At 39.0% G+C, this 26,635-nt stretch overlaps 1 protein-coding gene across 1 annotated transcript in view; it reads right to left on the bottom strand.

Annotated features, from left to right (window-relative positions):
* RASIP1 (Ras interacting protein 1) overlaps nt 1-26,635 on the bottom strand; it is a 570,016-nt gene that overhangs the window by 70,255 nt on the left and 473,126 nt on the right. The gene's annotated exons all lie outside the window — the stretch shown is intronic.

Here is a 26,635-nt window from a genome sequence, read left to right as displayed (position 1 = left end):
TCCAGAAATATTGCAAAGGACCCTTTGAGATGACAGAGAAAGTAAAAAAAAATAATAACAAGATAAGACAAACTGGAAAGAAAAGACCAGAGCAGATATGATACATAAATGAGGTAAGAGCATGTAAACAGCTGAAACTTCTGTAGTCAGTCAGGTACTGAGGGACTTATCAATGGTATGGCTCTGGGAATCAGTCCTACCACTGCTGTTAAACTTTTGTAAGGTTCTGAAACAAGAAATGAGAAAATTCTTACTGAGTAACAGAGAGATATTTTCAGAGCTACTTCGTTTAACAAACTTGATTCAACATCATACTGTGATTGTGCCAGGGAGAAGGTAAACCTAAAACCATATGGCATACTAGTGTCCAAAAGAAAGGCAATAAGTGAAGAAGTAAGAAAGATGCTTAAACTGGTAGTTATTCAATTGTCCTAAAGTGTAGGGATTACATTGGTCCCGACACAAGATAGCTTCATAGGATTTTGCAAATCCTCCTGGAAACTGTAAAAGGTGTCCAGGTTTGATATTTGTCCCATGGATATAGTAGACAAGCTTATTTAGAGGCTAGGCAAGGTTTCTGACCAGCCTAAATTTGACCAAGGGGTATGTTATCCAGGTAACATGAATACTATAACAAGCAGGTTGTCTGGGTCCAGTAGCCCGCCTGAATAGTACAGAACCAGGACTTCTGTGCTGGGAGGCGAGGCCATTGCAGCATAGTGGATCTAAAGCAACTAAGAAAAATGCTATTTTGATGTAAAAATACTTGTTTGGGTATAGATATACTGATTTCCTGTGTTGCACTCTTTTGAATAGCTGTTAATACTACAAGAAATTTGATTTAAAGCACATGATACTTACTGAGCTGGAATATCTAGAGTAAACATTGTGGTATAACAGAGCACACAACAACAGAAAGTGAATGAAAGCATCTTAAAAGAGAGGACTATAGCCACCAAAATATTTATTTAGTTATTTATTTACCAGGAAGGTCCACTGGATCAAGAACCCATTTTTAGTGGAGGGCCGGGGAGAAAAGGTCCACAAAAAATACTACTGATGTACACAAATTTAACAAAGATAGTAAAGTATATGTTACATATATTACATGCAGAGATATATTACAGGACAATTCAAATTTCAGGTTAGATAAAAGCAATGTACAAGACAGAGAAGTTACTTATATAAATTCAGATTCATATTGTAGTAGGGTTTGAGGTTTACATTTGTGAAAGTAAATTGTGCATTTATGAGTAAGACAGGAATTCTATTACCAATCATATATCCAGTATGCCATATGATATTTCCCATATGTTAAGTAAGGGACAGGTTTAAGGTGGTTTATTAGTTTTACAGGTGCAATAAGGGTTATTTAGATAGTGTTTGTTAATGCTGATTTAAAGGTTTTTAAACAGTCAATTTGAGTTATGTGGGAGGGTAAGGAATTCCTGGGTTTAGCAATGCTGTGGGAGTATAGACTTTGTCCAGCTCTTTTGTTAGGTTTTCTTACATTTAAAAGTATTTTTCTGGAGGATCTCAGAGTTCGTACTGGAGTATAAGTATGTAGGATGGGAGAGAGTGCTGGGCAGGAGTTGGGTTTAAAAATAAGTTTATGGGCTAGTGTTAGATGGGTATAATTGAGATAGATGGAAAATTCGAGCCAGTTCAATTCTGAAATTGCTTGGCAATGGTGTTAATGGCTAAGCTATCCTGAGGCAAATTTAGCTGTTTTATAATAGCAGGATTGCAGTTTATTGCTAAGGGATGATTGAAGGTTAGTAAAAATGGCACTTCCATATAGAAGGGAAGGGATAAGTAGGGTACTGGCCAATTGCCAATTTAGTTTTGGTGTGGTTGTCTAGGTAGAGTTTATGACGGTAAAGTTTCCCTAGTTTGAAGTGAGTTTTCTTTATACTGTTGAGAATGTGTGTTTCAAAGGTGAGTTTGTCGTCATTATACCTAATAATTTTGCTGTATTCACAACTTCAATTTCAATATTATCTTGAGAAAAGATTCTGAATTGTATATTTGGTGGTTTTGTGGAGAAAAGTAATTGTTTTTTTTTTGGGGGGGGTTGACAGAAATTGTGCATTATTTAGCCAGGCTTCTATAGTTGTGAATGCTTTTTGAGTAACCATGAGGAGGTTTGCGAAATTATTGGAATTAGAGATGATTGTAGAATCATTGGCATATTGGATGAGACTGCCTTGTTGCGAAGCTTTGTGAAGATCGTTGATGAAGGTATTAAACAGTAAGGGTCCTAGAATCAATCATTGTGGGTCTCCTATATTATTTGCCTGATAATCAGATTGTTCATTGTGCCATCTGACTGATTGTTCCCTATTTTATTTATTTATTTGCATTTGTTTACCAGGATGGTCCACTCGGCCAGAAAGTACCCATTTTCAGTGGAGGTCTGGGGAGAAAAGCTCCACAGTGATTTATACAAAAAAATATACAAAAAAATACACACATCTGGCAAATACACCAAATAATGACAATGAACTAAGTCTTGAACAAAGTAATAAGACAATGCATGTTATAAATAAGTCCATCTACTGATACTACATAAAAAAAAAAAAAAGATAACTGTCTTGCATGGGAAAGAGAAAAACCTTTAACTGCAGTCAGGACTGTTGGTTGTTGCCAAACTATAGATTTACTGCATGAAAATTGAAAGATAAGGAACAGGAAGGATGCTGGAAGGCCCGAATGAAGAATTTACCAAAACCTGAGTTTTGAGGAAGGTAGAGACTGGAGATCTAAATCAATTGCAACACTTTTGTGTTTATTTTGCTTACAAGTGAAGTGTTGGCTTTGTTTTTCTTTTTCTTTTTTCTTTTGATGTAATACTATAACATGTGGATGAGCATATCTATTTCCCCAGGTCAGTAGAAGAGAAAAGCAACACCATGCAGACCTTTTTTGAAATAGCTCATTTTCATAAGGTCTTGGATGTAACAGATTATACACATGTTGTTATCAAGGCCCCAGCTGCTCCTTAGGGCCTGCAATACATCAATAGATAGGGCTTCCACTCCATGGACTGAGAGGTGGTCTGCAATGCTAAAGGGATTATTATATATAATGTGTCCATCTGCCAACTGACTCATGAATCACACATTACCACACATCTGACCTATACCAAACATTCCTGTGAGGGGACTTCAGTCAGGACTGTATGATTGGTAGATGTACACACATGATGAATAGAAAAGTCTATGTGCACAGATATCATGCAAGCAGCATGCAGGACACATATAATATGTTGAGCACTGTGTTACAGGCAATGCTGGTTATGTCCTAGAACCCAGTCTGGATACCCCAATATATATCCCATAGGCCTTGGAGGAAATGGAATATAACACAGCCAGTGCAGAAACAAAAAGCATAGTGGAGTATGTATGTGGACTACTGAAGGGATTATTTTGATGTCAAGACACCTCAGGAGGGGCACTGTAATACATTTCAGACATGTACAACAATATCTTTGTTGTGTGTACCATGCCACATAATGCAACATTGCACAAACAATGAAAGTAACAGATGACTATCATGTCAGGACCTTCTATACTAGTCATAACAGCAGCAGAAGGGTAGTGTAGAGAGTTAGAGGAGGACCACTTACAGAGGCTGGAGGGGTGGACACAGTGACAGGTGAATGCAATACTATGATATGTTGTAAGGTCATAGGACGCAAACACAGTAGCCACATACAGGTTGTTGGGAGTTAAGATCACATCTTCCACTGATGGAGTCGAACAAGCTGCCATGACATGACTGTTGCCAGTGCCTATTCTGTTGGTTTGCAGTGTTAGAGCTTGATGTGGTCTATTTCAGGGAAGCAGTACAGATACTGGACCATGTTCATGCACCACAATCAATTGTACCATGTGTTGATTCTAATGAATGCCATTACTTACAACCTGATCAACGCTCATGACTAGGATGACAAACTGTCTGCCCCAAGGGAGCAGAGAAGAGGTAGAATTACATGAACTTGCACATGCAAACTGATGAGGCATCCCAGGGTTTGAGCTGGAGGAATGCCATTGTTCATGAACTGGATGATTCCCACAGCTGTGGCAATAGGCTATGTGCCCACAGATGATTGTGATGCTGTCTCAACAATTGTCTGTGCATACGTTCATAAGAAATTACTACTCTAATGGCTCAAGAGCCCTTACAAGCCTAGCCATTATTACCCATATTTTACCCAGTTTTCATTTCCCAATAACTAGAGGATGTCTTAGGTTTGCGCCTATGCCTCTGAGTACTTTACAGATTGCCCTGTCCATAAGGGACATGGACACCACCTCAGGAGTGAATTTATGATTCCCCATCCATTCATCCAAACTGCATTTGAAGAGGCACATATGTGTTTCTCCAGCATGTTTTGTTCATGTCACAAACTATGTTTAGATCTTTACATTAGGTGGTCCTCATGCAGTTGTCTTGCAAATGTGTAACAGTTCCATCAGGGCTGGATATGAGAGTGCCTTGTACGTTAGGCATAGATCACCTCTTAATAGTTTGTAGGAAACACAGTAAAAAGATAGGGCTTTTAGTTGATCTGTATAGGAGATGTGTTTACAGCCTGTATTATTTATTTATTTATTTTTGGTAAGGAACCTCTGAGGCTGCTCCGGTTGTTGCAAGTGCCTGGTCAAGTACATGCCAAAAGGTGCATTGTATTTGATTATTGGTCAGATGAGGGCCAAGTGCAGTGGGACTATAACTTCCATGGATCTGGATGCCATGCCTTTACTTATAAGCTCAACACTGTGGATACATGGTGGTCAAAGTTCAGGCTACTATCTATTTGTGTACCTAGATCTCTCGCCTCTGAGTCCACACTTAGGAATGTGATATTAATGTTATAATTTGCTGGGGTATTTGACATCCCAAAGGGTGTGATTATGCATTTTTTTTTGTTTTGCATTTAGTTTTAGGCCTTGGCTCTGGCACCAATCATTTGTCTGAGTCAAACCCTTCTGAAGGATATCTACATCACTGGAGATTCAGTGATTGCCCCTAGCTTGCAGTCATCATCAACTTGGTAAGCCAAAGGCCTTCTATGTTAGCCTTGACTTCAGAGAAGTATATTCTGAACATGAGAGGTCCCAGCACTGATCCCTGTGACACAACACTAGTAACTGGCCTCTTTTATTTAGAGTCTCTCACTCTAACAACGTGTCCTGTATGTGAGACATTTGGCTATCCATCTGGTGACGTAGGGATTTATGCCTAGATTTGTGAGTTTATCTAAAATACCCTATTATGGAATTGTGCCAAATGCCTTAACCTGAACAAGGTTGTCAATGTGCACTGTTTTACCCTTACCCATGACCCAGGTGACTTTCTCAAAGAAGTCCATCAGCTTGAGCAGGCATGACCTGCCCTGACAAAACTGAACTGGGTTGGTTTCCTATATTGCTCCTATGTTGTTATTTATCAGGCCCATGATTATTCTTTCCATGACCTTGCATATAAGACGAGTCAAACTTATGGGTCTGTTGATGGTTCCACTTTATGCAGAAGGATGACTGTTGCTGTCCTCCACTCTACAGGGACAAAGCCAGTTTAGAGGTTGTGGTTAAACAGAAATCCTAGTGGGTGGGATAGGTCCTGTTTCAAGCTATTTAAGAGGCATCCTAGGATATTGTTGGGACCCATCAAAGCTGTGTTTTTAGCTTTAGAAAGCACAGTGGCAACCTGTTATTTTGTGATAACTGGTAGAGGAATGGTTTAGGGCATTTCTTGGGCGATCTGGAGAGATGATCCACCACTTGTGTCCTTTTGTGTTTTTTGTTGTTTTATCTGGAAGTATTGGTTCCTGATTCCTTGGGAGGTAACTGGAGGTGATGGGGAGGTAACATTTAAGCTGAATTTATCAGACAGCAGATTTGCTATATCTTCTTGTTTGGTATAGGTGATACCATCTACAACTAACCCCACACATTGTTGGATGTTGCCCTTACGATTGCAGACATAACTTAAACATTCCTTATGGTTATCCTTAGCTTGGGAGGCTATTTTTGCCCCAAGAGTTCTTTTTAAAGACTTGATTAGTCCTCTGATTTGCTTGTTTAGACTAGTGAAGGAGTTTTTGCTCTGTTGTGTACATTCTGTCTTAATTCTAGGCAAAATTTTCTTTCTTTTGTTGTACAACCTATTTATACCAGGAGTCCACCAGGGTGGCTTGTTTTTGCAGTTTGTCCTAGGCTTATTTTGGTTTGGTACTGCTATTTCTATGTAGATGTTTATATGGTAATGCAGGGATTTTGTGTACACCTCCAAATAGGCTTCTGTGTTTTCTGGGTTTGGAGGAGCTTGGAAATTAGCTGTGCTGTCACTTAATAAGATGTAGTTTGCCTTAGAAGAGTTCTTAAAGGTGTTGAGCTTAGTTAGGGGTTCTAGTTTTATATTTATTTCAAGGGATACTGCTCTATGATTGGATCTAACCAGTGAGGACATGATACGTGGGGTGAGGTGGGGGGTGCAACGCTCTCACATATTTGTGAGTACCAAGTTTAGGATATTTGTACCTCTAGTGGGAGTGTAGGTGAGCTGCTCCAGGGCATTTGCATTAACAAAGTCTAGAAATCTTTAGCCTGCATATTAGTGGTTGTGCATGCTTCACAGTTAATGGAATGGTAGTTGAAATCCCCCATGAGTATGGTATTGGGCTGAATGGTATGTTATTCTAGTAAATTCAGGTATGAGGTATGGTTTTCCTGGGTCATGGTAGGGGACTTGTAGGTAGCGAGGATATGGTAAGTGATTTTTCCTATGGTTATTCGGACATGGAGTAGCTCAAGTGTGTCATATTGTTTGACCAGTCTTGAGGTGTGCATATCCTTTATGTAGATGGATACACCTACACCTTTTGTCTTTTTATGTGCAGTGGGTGGTTGGAATGCATGAAAGGCATTATGGCTTTGCACTGTTAGGGTGCTTTCCATGGCTTTGAGCTATGCCTCAGTAACTGCACAGACGTTAACATTCTCCAGTGTGAGGAGTGTGTCTAGGAAGTGTAGTCTTTTGTTGAGACTCCTAGCATTAAGAAGTAATATGTTTAGTGTAGCTTGAGTAGATTTTGTTATGCTAGAAAGTTTGTCTGTTTGATAATGCCTAAAAAGGCACTATAGGGGTGGATAATGTACTGACCAATATCCAAAAGTCTAGTTGTGACAGGTGAAGACCATCCCTGGCAAAGCTGTATGGCATGTCAATCATGTTCTTCCAGGCTGACAAATATTGGACCCCTTTGGAATGTCACCAGTAGCTAAGGAAATTATTAAAGTCAATCATTTTTTTGCTGGTATTATGGCATCATTCTTGCAGATGGTAGAATGCTGCACAGTGCTAGGCTCATACCTGCCTGTGACACATATTCTGAGAGCTCAATCATGTCTCTCTTTATATAGTCTGGAGAGGTACATCTCAGGTCATTTATACCCACATGTAGTACGAGTGAGTCATACTGATACTTGGGATTTAGTGAAATGAGTGCTTGCATTATCTGGTGAATCATGCCCCTGACAGGCAACTGACTTTCTCCTTATCTGGCTTGGTGAGAAGGACATCAGCGTGTCTCACAATGGAGTGTCCTATGACCAAAATATTGGGTTGTGTGGAGATATGCCTTATAGGCTTGGTAGTTGAGACACTATGAGATGAGAGGTGTCTTATTTTTATGCATGCAGAGTTTCTGAGGACTGCGTCTGGGTAGCCTTTGAGGTTTAGGTAAGTTACAAGTAAACACCACCACATATGTATGTCTATGTGTCTGATCCTTAGTAAGTACTGTGAGTATTGTGTATGTGTATATGTGTGTCGCTGACAACCTGTATGGCAGTTTTTTTTGTGTCTGTATGTGAGGCCCATGTGATATATGCAAATGAGGGGGCATTTGCATATATCCCATGGGCCTCTATTACAGGAGATTTGAGTATCACACAGTGAAAACGCTGGCTTGGCTAGGATTTTCTTGTAGTGTTTACTAATTGAATAATACTTGGGGAATACATGGGAAAAATGAGATGAGTTGATCTACTGTCCAAAAGGACAGATGCTTCAGTTTTGCTATGTAAGCCTTTATTGTATTTTTTAATACTTTATTGCTGACCCTTTCTTGTCAATGTTCAGATTTCCTCAACAGAGCAAGGCAACTATGGAATACAGTAGTCAGACTGACAAAATGTCATATAAAAATCATATTTGTGATGAATTTATTGAATGCAGCATCCATCAAAAAGGGTATTACAAAGAGGGATATCTATTATGCCAATATGCAGCAACCCTATAGGTCATTTACAATAACGGTACATTTGAAGGAGGCACAATCCGAAGTATGGAGTTACTGGTTCTTTTTTCACTCAAAACCACAATCAGCCAACTACCATTCCCTTAATACATCCCTGGAATTTTGCTTACTGATAACAAGAAATCTAGCCACTAGTGCAGGAGTACTTATTTTAGGCTGGAATGGTTGATTTTATTGTAGTTTCTTACCATAGCAGTAAGAATGATCTACAATAATCAGTACAAGTGTACATATCTGAGGTTGTCATATTAGAGTTATCCCATGTCACTGTCATAAGGATAGGTATGATCAGCTGAGGACTTGCCAATTAAGAGAGCAGTAACACAAATACTGTGAACTAGTGCAGTCTGGGCCATAAGGGATCTAAAGGAACCATGTTTGTCTGGTTCTGTTTGGGTTCCAGGTGGAGCACAGTAGGGAAAACATACACCTGCTTTCTTTTCCAAGACCTAGAAGAGGAATGTTAGATATATCTCTATCTATTCTGAAACACTTGACAGAAATTTGTTAACTTGGTGTTCTACTGAGATACAAAGATGACCACTGTGGGAGGCCTACATGCTCCTTAGCACCCAGTGGTTGTTCAGTTTCCACTTGTGAACTTGACTAGATTGTCTGGAAGAGTGGTTAAGAATAGTTTTTACTCTCCCTTTCCTACCTGCTGAAGAAATTTAGCTCAATGAATGTCAGCTTATTAAGTTACAACTGTTTGATGTTTGTTTGCTAAGAGCACTTCTCATTGTTTAATGGGTTAGTGAGATTGTTGTTGCACCTGTTAAGTACAGCTACCCGTTCTAGGATTTTATTTTCCCCCATACTTGTGCATCTATGGAGCTTGGTAGGGACAGGGATGTCCCACATTGGAGATACAGGGAGGATCCCCGCCCCGCTAAAAGAAAACAGATTTGTGTTTTTGCCTTGTTTATTAGTCAACTAGTGATCAGTCAGTTCTTTCACAAAAGAGTCAGGAATAATGGTTTGAAAGGAAGTGCAAAAAGTATGGTCTTCTATCAACCAGTCATTTTGCAAAGACTGTATGAGTTGGAGAGACATAAAAAGGAACAAACTCTTGAGTCCCCTGCCTCTGTTTTATTGACTACTGAGGGAGACACAGAGCAAAAAGTGTGTTTATTAGGGTCATTCCACCATAGTGCTGTCCATGCCAACTCCATTGTAGCATGACCCTTTGAGGTGGTGTGTGACTGTCATAGCTTTACAAATGACTTGTAACTCCAGAAGACTGAATGAAGTAAACAATCTTCATATTTTTCAGGAATGCATTATTAATGAACATTTTGTTTGTATTCTGGAATTAACAGCAGTATCCACCCTATTAAGTGATCATAAAGGGTCACCAATATAACACTATTCTTCAGACATCCGTGATTAAAGCAGGCTGACATAGAACGAGAATTTGGAGCCACTGAGGTTGCACTTTATCACTGTAGGCAGATAATATAGAAAGGAGCCCGTGGGGCAGTACAAACTGTGGCTGCTACCTATCACATTGTCTCTGTCATCTATAAGACTAATGCATGTCTCCATTTCAGAAGAATGTTCATCAAAGTGATTTCTCTGTCCCTGAAAAGAAAAGACTTTAGCTTGTGATTTAACTATTAATGGTGGTATAACATGAAGGATCCAAAATGATTGCAGAAAAAAAAAATACCAACAGTTAATTACTTCTTTAACATTTGTTAAACAGGTGGTCAATCAGATAAGTACTAAGTATAAAATTAAGGCATATTTTGAAAATGTACACACATAAGCACAAAGTTTGAAGTACAGACACCATTAAATAAAATAAGTAGTTCAAACGTACAAATAATGCCAACACTGAATAAAATAGGAATTTGAATAACATAGTAATATAAGCATAATGCTTAGCAGATAACATTTGCAGATAACAATAACATTTAGCAGGGGCCTGAAAACAGAACTGAGAAAGAAGAAAAAAGAAGAGAAAGAGAGAGAGAGATGAAAAATATTGTCTTTCCTTTTTATGCTACTTTCCTATTCTTGCCTTTATTTATTTATTTGTTTGTTTATTCAGTTTTTATTTTGTTACTCCAGTTCCTAGTAGATGTAGATGTAGAAGTAGAGATAAGCAGGTAACAATGCCAGGTGTATCTCTGAAGCAGTTAAATGGGAATGGAGAGACTTCTTGAAAGATGTAAGATTATCTGCCTGTTTAATTGCTTCACGCTGAGAGTTTCAGCAGGTAGGTCATAGTTTGCAGGAGGATATTTCACAGCTGCAATGAATGAATTAAGAATTATGGAAGGAGTATGTTTTTTATACACAATTTATTGAACACTGGATGACTATCTCTGACTGAGAAGTTTGAATGTCAGAGCATTAAGAAGGAATGTAGCTTTATCATTCACAGGTAGCCATTTTCGTTTGCTAAGAGTTAGACAATATTTGTTGGAGTGGAGAATGAATCTGAGTATTTGATTTTCAGCATACTTGAGCTGAGTGATATTGTGGGAGGATCCCATGGCTATGCTAGGCACTCCATGTTTAAGCCTAGGAAGCTGTGCATTTATGGTATGTATATCTATTGTACGGTATGGATCGTCTGGCTTCAATGGTAAGAAGATACAGATCATTTAAGAAAGTCTTATAAAAATGTAAAAAAAATGGGGAATTTGGAATTTGGGTTTCATCATGTTTATTAAAAGTAAGATACTGGTCTCAAGAACTGCCCTACTAGCTACATGGATGCATTATACAAAGTCCAGGGGGGTATGAGAGGTTCTTTTTTTGCCATATCAAAGAGATAGTCTACTTATGTTAGACCTTGCCCAATGACGAGCTCTTGGTCTTCTTCATAGCCCATCTTGATAGTGACTTTTGAATTATCAGCATTTGTACTAAGTAATTGGTAGCTCTGACAGAGAAATAATGCATGCATTTTCAAATCCTTCTGTTTTGCTGTACTTTCTGTGGTCCTGTTCTTTCTGTGACCCTCTACTCCTTGTTACTGGTGTGAGGGTGAGAGAAGACCAAGGTTCATCTCAGAGGCCCTAAATCTGAGAAGAAAAATGATCACCCACTGAAGGAGTCATTGAGAATGGATACTTTTGTCAGGAGGAGATCAGTACATTTTGTTAGCACTTTGCTGTGCTTATTGTTTAGGTGGCATCAAGCAGCATATGTTATACCTTTGTAAGAACCCAGTAAGGATAGGAACATGCAGATTCCCCTGAGGTGCTGCTTAGCCCTGTCAACCTGTTTCTGTCAGCCTTGTGCTTGTTGCACAGAATGTAAAGTTTTCTTTATTGATTGTTAATTAGGTGCTGTGTTGGCGGTATCATCTTAAGGGTAAGAAAATTGGGTTAAACATACATTTACAGAGGAAAATAAGCACACGTGAAGGCAATCAATCTTTGCTTCCTCCTTTATCACAAAGCACATGGTCATGTGACCTCTCTTGACCTCTCCACACCAACAACGTCAGTGTAAGAGCACACATACGATCATTCGCTCTCTTTTATTATTATCAGCCAACACCCCCACTTGCTCTTACGCTGTATACAAATACATTTTAAGAACATATTCTTGGATAACTTTTCCTTCACATTCCAAATATGTAATACATGAGCTTTTCAATCTTCGATTTCGTAGCAGGTTTAGTAAAGACATCTGCAACCATGTCCATTTTTGGGCAATATTCAATGCTTATTTTGTCATCATTAAGTGCTGACCTGACAAAATGATACTTAATGTCAACATGTTTACATCTCTGTCGGCTTACTGGATTATTCGACAAAGTGATTACTCCTTGATTTCCTCAAATATTGTTACTGGCACACACTTGCACTCTCCATCCATTCCACTCGATAGCTGCACAAGGTACAGACTCTCCTGTGTTGTTGCTGCCAGTGCCATGTACTCTGCCTCACATGTAGATAAAGCCACCGTTTGTTGCTTCTTAGATTTTCATGAAATAATAGGCCCGTCTCTATTGAGGCTAAAGCAATAACCTGTTGTACTATGTCTATCGTTTTGATCTGTTATACAATCTGCATCACTGTATGCTATAAGTTGAAGTTTCCCTTCACTTTTCTTGTAACACAGCTTTCTGTCCAATGTACCTTTTAATTATCTTAACACATGTTTGGCTAGTGTTAAATGAGATTCACTCGGTTGTGACAAATATTGTGAAAGTTTACTGACAATCCAGCTAAGATCAGGTCTCGTGCTTGTCATAACATATATCAAACTACCCACAAGCTCACAATATTTTCTTGGATCTGTAGATTCACTGTCACATTCAAAGTTTGGTTTTGTTTGGAAGGGGTACTTCTTACTTTACAATTAGACATACCAAATTTCTCAAGAATTTTCGTAATGTACCTCTTTTGGTTCATCTTTACATCACCACTATTCTGGGTAAAATCAATGCCTAGAAAATGTCTTAGCTTTCCCAGCTCTTTCATTTTAAATTTAGCTTTGAGGATTTATTTTATATTGTTTAGTGATTCATTGTCACTAGCTGCTGTAATGAGATTGTCAACCCATATAATTAGAACTGTTTTCTCATTTTCAGCTTGTCTAGTGTATACACAATGGATTGCGGGGTTTTGGATAAAACTATTTTCACAAAGATAATCGTGCAACATTTTGTTCCAGTTACGCCCTGATTGTTTCAATCCGTACAATGATTTATTCAGTTTATAAACCAATTTTTCATCATTATTTGATTTCTTTTCAAAACCTTCAGGTTGCTCCATATACATTCACAGTCAATAGGAGCATGTAAATTGGCCGTTTGTACATCCTTCTGGTGCAATTCTAAATCGCACTGAGCTGCCATCTGCATTAGACTTCTTACAGATGTCATACTTGCAGTTGGTGCAAATGCTTCATTATAATCTGTACCAGTGACTTGACTGTAGCCTTTAGCTACATATCTATCTTTGTAAGTCTCAGTATTATCTGCATTGTCTTTTACCGTGAAAACCCACCTACCCCCCACTGCATTTTTATCTTCCGGCAGTGTGGTGAGTGTAAATGTGTTGTTTTCCTTTAAAGACTTAAGTTCCACTTTTATAGCTTTGACCCACTTTTCCGAGTTAGACAAAGTCATAGCTTCTTTAAAGCTCTGCAGTGTGTTGCATATTAATCGGTAACAATAGTCAACATTAACTGTCACATAATCTTCATTTTCAACTTTACACTCATAGTCCTTCAAGTATGCAGGTGGTTTTCTCTCTCGTTTAGAGTAGTGTGTATCCTGCCTTTCCTCTTCTTGCCTTATTTTTGTGTTTTGACTGAAAGCTTTTGATTCTGACTTAACATGCACACTTCTTCTGGTATTAAGATCTTCATCTATCACTTCTGGGTCTGTCTGAATCTGGCATTCAGCTACATTCTTAGTAAAGAACTTGACTAACCTGTGTCTAAGGACCCTTCCTGTGTCAAGATAATGGACCAGATATGATGGGCTGTTTTTATCATATCTGACAAAAATCCCCTTATCACATTTTGGGTGTAACTTCTTTTTATCTTGTCAGTCTGCATAACACACTGATCCAAATTCTCTCATCCTTGAAAGATCAGGTTTCTTCCCTGTTAGCATAAAGAATGGGGTCTGCCCCACATGCCTGTTATAACATCTGCTGCGAATAAAAGCAGCAGTCATTACTGCAAATGTCCACAACTCTTTAGGTAAGTCACTCTCTATTAACATACACCTTGCCATTTCTAACAGTGTTCTCCAGTTTCTCTCTGCCGTCCCATTCTGATGGGGTGAGTAAGGTGCGGACATTTCGCGTCTTATAACATTTTTACTCAGTAGTGACTGAAAGTCTTTCAACATGAACACAGTGCCATTATCTGATCTGATACACTTTACCTTCCCATAAGGAGCTGAATTTGCAATAAACTTTTCAGTCGCCTTGACTGTATCACTCTTGGCTTTCATAAAGTAGACAAATATTACACCCGAGTAATCATCAGTAAATGCTAAAATGTACTTAAAGCCACCTTTTGCTACTGGCTCAATTGGGCCTGCCAAATCAGTATGGACTAGTTCAAACACAACCTTTGCTCTTTCATCTGGTTCTCTGTTTCTGCTCTGTACAAATTTCCCTTGCATACAGGTTTCACAATCTAGGTTAGATCTCTCAGCTTTACCTTTAATTTTCATTCCTTTTACCACTTTTTCTAATTTTGACACATCTTCGAAATTACAGTGACCAAGCATTTTATGCCATGCTTGAATGTCATAACAGCTCTGAGATGCATCGTAATGTATCTCACTATTGTTTTCTTCATCATATGTGTCTAAAAAATAGAGTCGATCACACTCAATTATGTCAAACCTGGTGCCATTTTTATATGTGTCTAAATAATAGAGTCGATCATACTCAATTATGTCAAACCTGGTGCCGTTTTTGTATGTGTCTAAATAATAGAGTCTATCACACTCAATTATGTCAAACCTGGTGCCGTTTTTATATGTGTCTAAATAATAGAGTCTATCACACTCAATTATGTCAAACCTGGTGCCGTTTTATATGTGTCTAAATAATAGAGTCGATCACAGTCAATTATGTCAAACCTGGTGCCGTTTTATATGTGTCTAAATAATAGAGTCTATCACACTCAATTATGTCAAACCTGGTGCCGTTTTATATGTGTCTAAATAATAGAGTCTATCACACTCAATTATGTCAAACCTGGTGCCGTTTTTATATGTGTCTAAATAATAGAGTCTATCACACTCAATTATGTCAAACCTGGTGCCGTTTTATATGTGTCTAAATAATAGAGTCTATCACACTCAATTATGTCAAACCTGGTGCCGTTTTATATGTGTCTAAATAATAGAGTCTATCACATTCAATTATGTCAAACCTGGTGCCGTTTTTATATGTGTCTAAATAATAGAGTCTATCATGCTCAATTATGTCAAACCTGGTGCCGTTTTTATATGTGTCTAAATAATAGAGTCTATCACACTCAATTATGTCAAACCTTGTGCCGTTTTTATATGTGTCTAAATAATAGAGTCTATCACACTCAATTATGTCAAACCTGGTGCCGTTTTATATGTGTCTAAATAATAGAGACGATCGCACTCAATTATGTCAAACCTGGTGCTGTTTTTATATGTGTATAAATAATAGAGTCTATCACACTCAATTATGTCAAACCTGGTGCTGTTTTTATAGATAAGTTGGTCCCGGCCTTGTTTAAAGTTGAGCGAGGCCCCTTTGGACGGCTCTGCCTTAACAGAAAAAATGCTTTGTGGATATGTCGGGATATACAGCGTCTGAGTCATCATCACCTTTACTTTGTGCCCCTCTGTGTCTAGCAGCCATACCTCTGCATTACCTCTCTTCTGTGCTGCCCCACAGGTTCTCATTCCATCAGCTAATTCCACAATGTGTTCCTCCAGTTGGAAAGTTGCATCAAAGTATTTAATCTTTTTCAGGTCGTTAATTATGTGCGACATGGCACCAGTGTCCACCATTAATCCCTTCTGTTTTAATTCACGAATTTGATGCTCATTTATTCTGAAGACAAATGTGTGATCATCCGTGTCAGTTGCTTGTTTCACATTATCTTTCTTCTTTCGTCTACAGTTACTGTCCTTGTGGCTAGAATTTTTACACAAACTACACCACTGTCTCTGGCCTTTATATTCTCTCCAGCATTCTCATGCCTTGTGTCCCTTCTGGCCACAGCTGTAGCATCTCTGCTTTTACTCTTTCCCCAAGGCCACTCGCTTTCATCACATTATCATTACTTACATTGGCATTAAATTTCTCAATATGTTCATAGCTTCTCAATCTTGTTTTGAACTCGCCAAAGCTCAACTTATCATTATCTTGCATGATGTGTACTACAAATGGTTTAAAAGTTTCAGACAACCCTTTCAGAATCATCGCAATTAGTAATCCATCACTGAGCTTCTCCCCAGAATTTCTAAGTGCCGTAATGGCCATCTAAGCCCTAATAGTATAGCCTGTGACACTTTCACTGATGGCCTTCTGGAGGCTTGTTAATTCGGTGTATAGGCTAATTACCCGTGGCATCCCTTTCCCAGCATAATGGTCTCTAAGGATCTGAAGCACTTCTCTACCATCATCTGCGGCCTCTCTCATGACGAGGGAAAAACTTTTGTCATCTAAGAACTGTATAAGTTCTGCATATGCCTCCTTATTTTTCTCAGCATCGTCGTCGCCTTCCTCCTCATTCTCATCGTCCTCTGCATCCTGCTGCACATTTTGCAAAATGGCATCTTTAAGCCCTAGCAAACGCAGGTGCCCCAGAAACTTTGTCTCCCACAACTCATAATTCTTCTCATCTCTGTCGAAACATAGTCTATGCCATTGGATTTCTACTTCCCTCCTGGGCCCATAACCTGTTGGCGGTATCATCTTAAGGGTAAGAAAGTCAGGTTAGACATACATTTACAGAGGAAAATAAACACAGGTGAAGGCAATCAATCTGATTAAAAACGGAAACAACCCTTGCTTTCTCCTTTATCATAAAGCACATGGTCATGTGAGCTCTCTTGACTTTTCCACACCAACGGCGTCAGTGTAAGAGCACACATCATTCACTCTCTTTTATTATTATCAGCCAACATGCTGACCCCTAGTGACTAGGAAGACTTATCAGCCAGCACTTCTGAAGCTGTGTTCCAGGATGAATGATCATACTGTACCAGTGAGTCAGGAACTCCTTTTTTCTAAAAAAGGAGGCTGGAGGTTTGTGTGTCCACTTGTGGGAGCATTGTCTGGTTTCCTTTAATGGTTTCTTATTCCCATTCTTGCTTTGCTAATTTGAAGAAGAATAAAGACTAGACTTCCAACAATGCACTGTATTTCTTTTGCTTCATATGCATGCTGTGTGCATATATAGGCATCTGGGCCAAGTACGGGTAGCATCTTCTCTGTTACCTGTCATATAGATGTAAAACGCTAAGACGACAGGTGGGAGGTTGGTGCAATGGTTAAGGTGTTTACCTTACAGACACAAGGTACAGAGTTTGATTCTCACATGAGATAACTGGCTATGCTAAAAATGGCCCATAAGGCAGTTAGCCTACTACTAATCTGTGAACCTGTGAACGAATGGAATGCAAAACTGAAGGAAGACAGGATGGAACTGAGTACAGATAAGACAGTTTGTAATGGCAGAAAATGGGGAGATCAGAAGAAGCTGAGAATTAACAACAAAAGTAAAAGTTCTCAGTGGTGAAAACAGCCAAATCCAAGCTAAATCACCCTAGGGACCTGACAGAACCCATTCAGGATGAATGGAACTGATCTTAAAAGGAGTAGCTTGAGAGCAGGTTGCGGTTCAGGATGGATAATGAACCTTAGCTTCTATTCAGAAGTTCCAGTGCTTTCGTATTAGATCCATTCAAATATTCAAAACCAGTCAGGTTGAGTCTGTATTAATTTAAATAATCTTTTTTCAGATTAAGAATTGAGATAGAAGAGAAAATAGTGCAATGGGTTAGCAGCTTCAGGTATTTGGGAGGGGATGAATGAGGAGAAGGGAAGTCTGAATGAAGAGATCAAAGTTACAATTAGAGGGGCTGTAGCCAACTGACAGAATGTCAGGGGTAGTATGTGACAGAAGAATGCCAAATAAGCTGAAAAGTAAGGTGTACAAAACTGTGGTATGACAGTATTACTATATAGTACAGAAACTTGGACATTGAAGGCAGAGCAGTTGTGAAAGCTAGGGTGATGGAGATGAAGTGCTTTAGATGGTTGGCAAGATGCACACTGTGAGACAGACAAAGAAATAAGGACATAAGAGCAGAGGCCCAGGTAGCTCCAACTGCAGTGAAGGTCAAAGAGGACAGATTATGGTGATTTAGGCACATGTTCTGAAAAGGTGAAAAAGTCGGGAAAAAGGCAAGAGGAAATGGGGGCATCCAGCAAAGACAGATGGATTTGTGAAAGAATACCTGCAACAGTTAGGTGTGACTATTAAATAAGTTTGATCCCATGTAGAAAATAGGAAAAAAGTGGTTGATGATGATGGTGGTAGTGTTCAGCCTTCATGCTGTTGTTATGATATTGAATTTGTGTATTGCTCTTTTACTAAAGTAGTTATGAACTGTATCAAACTATAGTTGTGTACTACTCTTGGATCATTGCTGTGCGTTATTATACTGTCTCTTCAGTTTTCATACTTTTGCTGTTATATTGAATTCATGGGTTCATAGGTATATAATAGGCTAACAATCTCTAGGACCTTTAAGCCTAGCCATCCATCCCAAAAGTATCCCATGAGCTATCGTACCTTAGAGGTTATTTTAAGGGGTATATGTTAGGGCATGCTTTAATGGCTGCTCTGTTGATCAGAGACATTGGTGGCAGACCAGGGTGAATTTCTGATTTCCTATCCACTGGTCCAAGTTGTACTTGAATAGGGTTAAGGAAGGGCTCTGCTTCACATGGATGGGAAACCAGTTCCAGATCAGATGGATACTCTGTAATACATACCTGTTCCTCCAACATATCCTAAGTAAGTAGCAAGTAAAGTTTACATCCTTAGATCTATAGTACTGGTGTTGTTTGTTTTGTGGATATGTAAAAGGTCCATCAGAACGGGATCCAAGGATGCCTTGTATGCCAGGCATAAATCACCTCTTAGCAGTCTGTAGGAAACAGAGTACAGAGATAGGGCTTCGAGGAGATCTGTAAAAGACATTGTGTTTATGCGCTGTATTCCTTTTGTGAGGAACCTCTGTGGGCATTCCAGTTATTGTATGTGCTGATTAGGTGCATACTGAAGGGGGCATTATACTCAATGATGGGTCTGATGAGGGCTGCGTACAGTGGCATGATGACTTCCCTGGACTTAGATGACATGCCCTTACTTATAAATTGATTGACATAGATTGATTTTCTTACTACTGTAGACACATGTTGGTCGAAAGTCAGGTTACTATCTGCATGAAATTTGGAATCACTAACTACTGTATCGATGTTTAGGGGTGTTTTATCATTGAAGTATTTTTCCTGGATGGCCAACTTCCCAAAAGGTACTATTATGCATTTCTTGTCACTGAATTTAGAACCAGTCATTTGTCTGTGTTAGGTCTTCTTGTAAGATGTTAGTGTCTTGGAGGTTTTCTCCAATTACTCCTAGCTTGCAATCATCTGCAAACTTCATAAGTCAGAGGCCCTTGACATTGACCTTGACTTCTGAAAAAATAGATGTCAAAGAGGAGTGGACCCAGCAATGAGCTCTGCAGGACTTAACTGGTGACCAGCTTCTTGGTGGAGGTGGTCTCTCCAGTCCTAACTTCCTTTGTCCTGTCTGTGAGCCAGCTGGCTATCCAGCAAGTTATGTAGGGATTTATGCCTAATTCCTTGAGTTTGTTTACAGTGTATGAGTGGGGCATTGTATCATATGCCTTAGTTAAGTCAAAGTAGGCAAAATGCACCAATTTGCCTTCATCCATTGCTTGGGACCTTCTCAAGAAAGTCCACCAGGTTTAGTAGGCATCACCTTCCTTTCACAAAACCAAACTGCCATCCTTCTTATGTAACTCTCTGGAACTGAACTATATCTGTGCACTACTCTCAGATTAGAGCTATATTTGTGCGCTACTGTAAGATTAGAAGTATATCTGTGCACTACTCTCAGATTAGAGTTATATTTGTGCACTACTGTCAGATTAGAACTATATCCATACACTACTGTCAGATTAAACTGCTTTCCATAATTTCTCCCCTGTAAATTCAAGTAGTTGCTGCCTCAGTGTCAGTATATCTTTCTCTCTCCTAGTACATTTCCTCCACACCATGGTTTATCTTCCCAACATACCTTCTTTGTATACTGACTAAATTGGTTCAATATATCATCATCATTGACCTGGGTAATGTGACTCACTTGGCAAACATGGAAGCCCAGTTTACCATTATAACTTATGTTGCCTGCCGCATTGTAGTTGGTATTCTGAGAAAGAGTAGGGACTGCCTAATGTCCACAGGATTTGTGAGAGGTGTAATTATCTATATAATCTGCAGATTACCCTCTCACTTATACAAATGGTGCATGAGCAGCACGTAAACTCACACATACCTCTTCAAGATCACAGTAAACTAATATATAATAAGGTAGCACAAAAAATTATAGCTTGAGCCTCCAAGAATCAGGATGAAAGATCCTCAGTAGCAATCCGATAACTCAGCTGTGTCATGCTCACAACTCCGTGAATCACCATACTGCAGACTACAAACCTTCCCTGTCACTAAGTCTGCATGAAATATCCTAGTAATTGTTGACTTTATTATCAGGCACACTGACTCTACACTCACTAGGCTGGAAAATGAGAAGATGATAGATGGCATTTTGGTGCAATAATCCCTGATATAATGAGGGCCTTACATACCTCAAACAGGAAACTATAACTACAACCTTGCAGTGGTTCATATAGGCCTGAATAACCTGAGAAATTCAACACAGAAGGACATGCATAGCGACACATTGGAACTTATTATGCATGTTACAAATGCAGTTAAGACTCTGGGTCAGAGTGGAATCCTACTTTCACCCAGAATGATGCTCATATGCAAAGACAAGATAATTGACTTTAATAACTGGTAACAGCATTCAAAAAACAGTGTACCGCCACTTCCACAGTAGAAATGTTATAGGTTATTAGAGTCAAGAATTAATGACAGTAGAGGCATTCATTCCTATGCAGCTTGAGAAATTCAGCACTTGTTGATGGTCCAGAAAGAAAATTAGATACCTGGTATAACCTGCAGGTATTAGTATGGTGATCTTCAATGCGACAACCATGTAGATCTCTGTGCATGGGAAGCAGAGGCAAGGCAGCAAGGCCCTGAATGGTGTTGTAAGTGGAAAGCATTGTACTTTTCTGTCGGGTACTGCTCTTGTGACTCACATATATTTGTCTAGGTCAGCACTGCAGGTATATGTGGACTGCTTTCTGGTACTTCAAAGCCAGGTGGTGCTAGTGGTGGTGACACTGAGTGTAACATGCCCATTACATTTATTGTGGGTTTCTGCAGAGATCTCTTATTTGATTGGCTATGGTGCACCATCTCAGGATACCTGCACATAATATGGCATCTTCCTTGTGTAAACAGGGCTATACTTATGTATAGATATGTTAACATATGCACAGGAGACACACATCTGTCTTTTACCAGTCACTCAGCTAATGGGACATACATATGAGACTGTGGTTTGTATGTGCTGTTATGACATCTTACCTTACATATGTCACAGTTCTCTGATGTGGTCCTTTCACTTTTAGCATAAGCAGAGTGACATATGAATCATACTGCCAACTGCTCAAGACAGGAGACACCAATGGCCAGCCAGGGTAGATTCCACTCACAAATACTGATGTGTGCTTTAAATATGCTCAGTCCATTGTGAAGATAGTTCCACTTATGGTAAATGTCCCACTGTCTCCTCTCTTCAGGTCCAGATGACAAATGTACTCAATAGGCAACTCAACCACGTCCTTTACTTATGAAAGAAATAGCTGAGGTGAGTGAGAGTGATGAGACAGAGAGTGCCTTGTGTGATGGTGAGGGTGAGAGGTTCCTGGCCCCAGCCTAGCAGGTAGCCTACAGATTTTTTAACCTGGTCAATCTCAAATATCTGGTTACCAGGTAAGGCTGTGGCCCACTCCACCAACATGCATGATCCCCCATAGTTCATAATAACATCTCTCAGGGAAGCAGCATAACGTCTGCCTCATCAGCCCTGAGAGATGTTATTATGAACATCTCTCATGTCTGCCTCCCCAGTCCTGATAGATGTTCATAATAACATCTCTCAGGGCTGGGGAGGCAGACATTATGCTTCTGCTCATACCCCACCCTATCCCCACCTGGTGTGACCCCTTCCTCTTGTATCTCATCCTGTTCTCAGTGCATTGTACAAAGCTCTCCATTATCATTTATCTGGCCTCTGTCTTTGTCTGTCCATCCCATGTTCATCCTAAAGTGCACAACCACTCCTGCTTGTCTGTGCTGTTCTTTGTGTGTTTGCTTGCCCCCACACACTGACCTAGCCCCCCTTCCTACCCTTCTTTTCCTTCCACCCTCTTACCCTCTTTCCTTCACTCTCTTTACATAAAATAAAAAAGGAGCCTTATCTCCACCAAAAAAGGTTGCCCTACCATCACCCCCCTTCATGTACACCCCCTATGTTGTCTTGTTTGTCGATCTGCTTGATGCCTTCCCCTGTTCCTACCTTCATACACCCTTTCCTTCCCTTTTATGCATATGACAGGTGCCCACACATGCAGACATCACTGAACTGTAGTTGCAAAAGCTGTACGGCCATGTACTCCTGCATGCCACTTTATCCTGTCCTACTGAAGGATGCACTAACTGTATAACCCTGTACATGTATTACCTTATTTTAAGATGCAGTCGTTTTTGAGATTAGGTTTGCAGATCTTGTGGAGTGCATGCAAAATGGCATGTGACCACTATGTGGATTCTGTCTTGTACTTCTGATACATATTTCATTATATAGATATGTCCACTTATGTGTTTGCTGCACTGTTCACTTAAGGCACCATAACGTGCAGCTACTTGAATAAAAGCAGAACCAGTCTCACTTTGAATATTATGCAAGCCTTGCTCAGAAGTGCAGCATCAGTCCCAGCCCAAATCTACCTTGTAACAAACATATGTTCTGTATAAACCTTCCTTATATGCATTCAAGCTTGCATGCATTCTGTGTTTTGTCTCACAATGTCAATTAAACCATAAAGTGGCACAATATTCCAAAATATGATCAGATTAAGCTATTCTACAGTGGAAGAAAAACAAGAAAAAGATGAAGACATAGACCTCTACATTTGAAAGCAATGCAGAACGCTAGCTACCAATTTTTGCCTTGCTACATATATCACCTAGATGGGGAAAAGGCAATTTGCTATCTGTTAATACTCCCACTGTAGTCCTTATTAATTCCCAATAGGCTTCTTATTCACACTTTAGTACTGGACATCATGGAATAGCAGCAGACCCCCCCCCCCTCACTTCCATTGCCAGCCTTCTAGTACTTGGTATTCTAAGGCACTGTAAAACCTGTCTCAGTTTAACTGATAATGAACTTCTACTTAACCCCGTCAATGCCATCTATGAGAAGTGCTATAGTCACTCCTGTTCCAAAATACTGAAGCCATCTGGTGCACTGCAATACCGTCCTATCTCAGTACTTCTCACTTTAGGTAAAATACTAGAAAAAAATATCTGCAGCCATGTTACTGCTTATTTACATCAATACCATCTTCTATTCAGGAAGTAACATAGACTCTGGTCTGGACACAGCACCATAACAACTCTTTACTTCCTCTCAGATGACATCCTATCCAGTATGACAAAGGCAACCTGACAGGAGCTGACTTCATTGACCCCACAACAGCTTTTAATCTTATTGACTATAACTTATTTGACAAAATAACTGAAATAGGCACTAGTGACAATGTAAAACTTAAGTTTGTAAATTTCCTTGACAGTAGATCCTTCAAGTTGAAAGTGGGGGCCAACACCTCTGAAACAGCTCCTCTTAGGAAAAGATTCCCTGGAGGTTCCTCTTTAGCCCTTCTGCTATTTTCCATATTTATCAACAGACTCTCATCTGATCACCCATAGATATCTCTATTTATGCAGATGACATGGTTATCTACAGGTCAAACAAATCTGGCTCTTTTATACAATCACAGCACCAAGATGACCTCCAAACCCTGAACCAAATGGCTAATAGACCAGAAAAGTATACTCAGTCCCTCAAAAACAAAAGCAATGCTATTTAGAACCAACCAAAAATAGCAAAAGCAACCAGCTTCCTTACTATTAAACATGTTAACAATACCACCATAGAAACTACCATATCCTTTAAATACCTTGGCGTTTGGCAAGACCAATCTCTTAATTTTCAACTACACATTCAGAACACATGCAAAAAGATCAACATACTGCTGTTCTGGGCAGACTAGCTCTCTCCTCTTCTGTCCAAGCCAACCAAAGCTGTCATAGGCAAAGGCATAAGCTTATCTCAAATTGAATTGTAATAGCTGCAGCATCAAAGAGAAATGCCAACACCTTGCAAGCCATCTCCATGCCAGTTTATTACTAGATACCCTATTAATGAGCATCACTACTTAATTCTTGACAAAGCTAAATGACTCTCAATACATTTGAGAGCCAACCTCCTACTAGGATCACTAATTTACAAAGCCCTTACTCCTGAGACATGTTTCCCTTTTACTCATAAAGTTTTCAACGTTATAAAATTCATACTCTTAACTATTTAAATCAAATATATAAACCATAAGAAGCATTATAAAATCCATAAAAACAATACCAAACAATAAAAACTATAAAATATTTTATAGATAATGTAGAGAATGTTGTTTTTTTATGTTTTTTATATATTTTTACGTGTTAGAATGTGCGACTGTTCAGTCACTGTGCTTACAATTTTAATTCTAGTGATTATTTTTATTTATTTACATGCAAATTGAATTTGAAAGAGGTAATCGATTATATATTTGATTTAAATGGTTAAGAGTATGACATTTATGACAGTGGTACTGGTTTTAATAGCACTGGCTCTTTAATAATATGGATCTGTGTCAGCTGATGATGACCTGAAAGGAAGTGATGTAAGTTAGTTGGTATTCTGATGATGTCCCAGGTTAGGGATGAAAGAGCTAAATCTTTTTTGCAGTAAACATTTTTGTTTGCATCCATGATGGTATGCAACCACTTTCTTTCTAAATCCACATATTAGCTAAAGTCTTTGCTGCTCAAATCATGCCTTTTTTGGGTAGAGTTCATCTAATGAACATCCAGCCTGACAAACACCAGAATTTCCAAAGCAGACAATATCTAGGTGTCTCTACTCAATATCAATAGTCTTTACAATAACTGCCTGACCTTAAGGAGACTCTGCATCACTGCCTAGATATTGAGCCTACTACACTTTCACACCCTCCAAGAACTGTAGCAGACTTTGTGTTCATTGGGAATAATTTCCCCACAAAATGACAGCCACCAATGAGTTTGTTGAACTTCATCTCACCTTGGAGAAATCAAATATCCACCTTTCAGCCTCCTATCAATCACCCTCCATGGCTCTAGATGACCATGATAAATTCCTGGCATTGTTGAAAGATACCTCTGTAAGCAAGGGCTCTTTAATCCTTGGTGACTTTAACTATCCTTCCATTGATTAGGACACCTACATTTCAGTTTGGTATGTCAAGAAATATATTCAGTGTTTCACTCTTATTCATTCTGAAAGAGAGATATTAAATGGGTTCATTTACATTTTAATAACTTGGACTTCAAAGTCTTTTTAAGAAGACCCATCATTTCTTAAAAATTTAGGTAAGAATTTTCACACCTTGAATTGACAGAAGAACAATTAAAGATCTTGCATCATGAAGAACGTATTACTGTACAAACACATGTAATATGGACAGGAACCAGAAGATGTCTTTCTTTCTGTATGTCTTCAAAGTTATTTCTCAACTAAGCATTTCCTCACATACATATAAATATATATGGCAGCTTGTACAGGGGACTAAAGCTCTGAGATGTTAATGAACTGTTTCCTTTGCCTAGGATAAATGATTTTATTTCCTCTACCTTCATTTGCCTATGTCACTTAATCAGGCAGTGCTCCCAGGTCACCCCAAAAGGGACAATTGTGTTCAGTGGGTTACCCAGTTAACAAATAAGTGAATAAATACTACCAATTCAAGATGCTAGGACCTTGAATTATTATGCAACAGCCCACTATACTATAGTCAAGTATATGTTGTCACTACTAGATCATAAACACAAGTGTCAGGTGGTATAAAAAGTAAATGTACAACCAAATGAAACAGTCACACACTGCTTCACTTTGTCTTGCTTGCTAAGATTTATGAATGCTACTAATTAAGATGCTATGGGTAAAAATAGCAGCTGCTAACCCACTTTGTAGCTAAGTATTAAGCAGGCTGATATATGTGCCGACATATTCTGTGTACTTTAAGCTTCTAGTTTGTAATACTAGACGTGTTTCAACTGTAAGCAATTTGCATAATGACATTTTAAACAAAGTATTGAAAAGTGCATGCTTTGGTAATCCTGTCAACATTAAAATAAATTTGATGTAATCTATAACAGTTCCTTGTTAAATATATAATTTATGCATAGTATTTAAAGTCAGGCTGGTAAAATGGGTTTTGTGACAAGATTGTGTTTTTTATTGTGTAGATGCATGTGACCACTCTTCAGGTAGTACACTGTATTTCTTGCTAATTTC

The sequence above is a fragment of the Protopterus annectens genome, chromosome 1.part1 (assembly GCF_019279795.1).
Source record: "Protopterus annectens isolate FY-2018-M chromosome 1.part1, PAN1.0, whole genome shotgun sequence".
Classification (NCBI taxonomy): domain Eukaryota; kingdom Metazoa; phylum Chordata; order Ceratodontiformes; family Protopteridae; genus Protopterus; species Protopterus annectens.
The sequence above is the reverse complement of the archived record's forward strand: the minus strand, read 5'-3'. Positions and strand labels throughout refer to the sequence as shown.